Genomic DNA, 3,743 nt, shown 5'->3' on the forward strand with positions numbered 1-3,743 from the left:
TGCTGTCGTTTCTACAACACTTCAATTTAAATTTCGGCATTATTGTTACAATTTTTTCTTTTGGGACAAGAATCTGCGACTGCTTGATGATTTCCGCTTTGAATTCTAAATGGAAATGGAGGTAGGGCTCCTTTCACGGCCACTGCCTCTGCTGCTGACTCAATAACAACAGCTTCTACTTCCGGTTGCCGCGTTGTAACTTCCGTTTCCGTTGACTAACAGCATACAGACCGTAAACGTGCGTGCGTTCGTGCGTGTGCTCAACGTTCGCTGAAAAAAAAAAAACAACAAAAGGAAGTGCTTTAATGTAAATTTCATTTAACTTGTATCCTTTGCTAGCTTACAAGTAGGCGAGAGCTGAAGTTGGCTAAAAGTGTGACATCGGGCTTATGCGAGAATACATTTCTTAAACGCAACGCCACACAATTAATTGCGTTGTTGCAACATGTCGTGTTCAACAGAATTGCTAGATAGTGTGTATTTCTAATTACGAAGCTTTGTAAAAGTAATTCAATAAATTATTTCTGTATTGTTCCTAAGCGCTATACACATGCATCGAGCAACGAGCTATGTGTATTCAATTAGTTTATTATTTACAATAACAAATTTTTAATTAACATTCACATGTCATGCTGTCTGCGAGCGTTTTAAATGACTGTTTTGTTTTGTCATTATTAATTGTTTTCAAAGAAAACAACACAGATGTTTCCCATTTCTCTTAAATATTTATATTCTGATAAATCAACCTTCATGATACCATTGTTTATATTTCCCGCAGATTCCGCAGAAGCAGATGCAAGTTTAATGAAATGGTAAGCATTTACATTTTATTTTTTGCTTTAAGCATTTAAGAATAGGTTGTTTTTATGATATTTGAACATCGCTCGCTTTAATATACTTATATTGTTGTGCAACAAAGTTGATGTACAACTGCAGTGTGTCTATATTAATCGCCTGTTTGTTTATATGTATATGTGTACATAAATGGATGTGTTTTTAGTGTTTTTCAATTGGCATAATTGAATTGGTGGTAATCAATATAGTGACTAATTATTGAAAATTGTCTATGTGCTTCCATTAACTAGTAAACAATATTTATTGTGAATAATGGTAAATGAGTTTTGATTTCATTTATTGCATTTATGGGCCAGCAGCATTGTTTGAGGCCATTACTTGTTGTTTTAGCATAATTGGAAAACGCCAACTGGTCCCAGTCTATCAACAATTACAATTACGATTGTGGGCCTGCATTCCCCCTTAGGCAAAACAAGCGCTTCCATGGCAATTGAAAAAAATTTTTTTGTGTTTTTTTATGATTGTTTACACTTTGAACAAATAAATTGAAAAATTGACTAGAAATTGCAGTGAAACCAAAAATGAAGCTAAAATATGTGTGCAGTCGTAACTTGTGCCGTCTTTACATAACGAAGGAGAGTGCAGCCATGTAAGCCGCACTGCTGGAAAGCACATAAACATGTAAATGGCGAGTTGGCAGCCTTTAAGTACTTGACTTTATGCAAATACTAGTGCGGGGAAAAAAGGAAACACTCTACCGGCAGGAAGATCTTTGTGCATAAAAAAAGATAGACAGCTACCGGTTTATTGCACCTACACATAACACGGTAGCTGCTGCTGAGCTCCTTTCAACTTACACATACTATATACGCTTTGGAAGGCAGAAACTTCGATGTGTGTGCATGCTAAGTGGTCTGGCAACTGGAGCCAGGCAGGCAATTCAATTTCCAGCGCAAGCAACATACTTGTAGTTGAGTAGTTTGTAGAGTCCATAGCAGATACAGAGGCCCAAGTGCAGTTTCCTTTCCCAGTTGTTGCTGGCACTCATTTGCACCTGCTTTACGGACAAATTGGCTCTTTCGAACAGGTCCTTGCATGCATGCGTTGTTTCGATCTAATTGCGCCTTGATATAATTAAGTTGCTGCAAACTCAATTTGTAAAGAAAAATGCCCCCGACTAATAGCTGAAGCACACTTTGCCATCATCATCACAACTTAATCGAATGTAGAATGATATCATTTAATTCAATTCAATGATAGAATTGTGAAACATGAATTGGAGAAAGTTTCTCTTGCACATTGACACAAAAGTACAATTGACGACAGAGACAGTATAAGCACCTCCTATGTACACTCATAGAAAAATTCTAGACTGAAGTATTATTCAATTTAATAGAAATCTATAGAAACACAAATTGGTACACTATTAAATATTCTATTCCAGCTTAATCACGTCACAACCATCATGACAGAACGCCTGATTGAACTTATTTAATTGCTACCATATAATTTAATAATTGTCCTTCTTAGGGCAGATCTTAAATAAAGAATAAAGCATTAAAAATTCTACTCTCTCTTAAATAAAATTTAATTAATTTTGAATATATTAAAAAAAGCAAAATTTGACAATAATTCCCAAATAACTTTTCAGCAGTTGCGTGACTTAAGCACTAATGATGGTTATTTTCGCTATGAGTTGTAGTTGTGCCGGTATATTTAAATTTTGTGGGTCAAGTACAATTATGTAGACTTAATCAATTGTTTATATACATATATCAGATGCGATTTAGGTGTGCTTATTTAAAAACAGCATTTTAGAAGAAGTGTACCTTGTTCTCGGTATAAGCATTACTCGTATTGGCAGTGCATATATTCTATAAAGGCTATTTAATCCATGCATGTACAGATGCATATTCATTTTTCAATATATTACCAAGGAATAGCTACAAATACTTTCATAACACAGGCATAACATCAGCTTTGTGACAATTGACATTCTTGTGCAATACTTGACAAATGACACGAGTCGTCACTTGAAAAGTGACAATTGAGGAAATCGAAAATAGTTTCAGTAAATGCCATATGCTTTGCATTTTCATTGAAAGTGAAGAGGAGCCAGCTGTAGTTTGATTTGCAGGCAACTGGTGCTTACAAGCCGCATATTCACACAAACCCATGCAAGTACATATGCTCTATATGTACTATATGTTGAGTGCAACGGCTTTAACTTGTCCATTACGTATTATTTTCCCTGAAAAATAGGTGGGTCATGATATGCCTGTGCCAAATAGAGAAAGCAGGCCATGCCAAAAGGTAAACCAGTGAGTGTAAAATGAATATGTATTTTTGAAATTCAATTTACGTATAGTATAGTGCTTAAAACTATGAGCGGCCATAGACACTACAAAATTCTGTTTTCCATGCAGGGCAGCTCTTTTTAGTGTGTGTGGGTGATGATAACGGCACGGTAAAAGTTTTGGATAACAATAGCTTACACACAATTAAAAATGTTTTTCGGAATATTTTTGCGGCAACAGAAATTTGCATTATTTGCTTTCCACCACTATTAACATTATAATAGCTCGGTTCATGCCTTTAATATAATTGTGTGCTCACATTTTAATCTAATAATTTGTCAATTTATTTTCTAAAGTCAAAGACGTTATGTGGTGTGGTTAAGCAAAGTGTAAGTGAACTTTATAATTGAAAATGCTAAATGATTTCAAAATTCTTTTATTTACAATCAAGAATCTCATCAAAGTTCAACCGCAACCATTGCAATTTACGATTAAATTAATTTGCAAATTCAAAGTTCGGTCTGTACTGTTGATTTTCGATTTTTACAGCTTCATTTTCTATTCAGCAACTTGGTGAAAAATATTATGCTCTGCCTGGGGCATTGCCCAACTCTTGGGCCGCTGTCTAAAACAAATCCAAGAGATGAAAAA

Source organism: Scaptodrosophila lebanonensis, unplaced genomic scaffold (genome assembly GCF_003285725.1).
Source record: "Scaptodrosophila lebanonensis strain 11010-0011.00,11010-0021.00 unplaced genomic scaffold, SlebRS2 tig00000001-arrow-pilon, whole genome shotgun sequence".
Taxonomy (NCBI): Eukaryota; Metazoa; Arthropoda; class Insecta; order Diptera; family Drosophilidae; genus Scaptodrosophila; species Scaptodrosophila lebanonensis.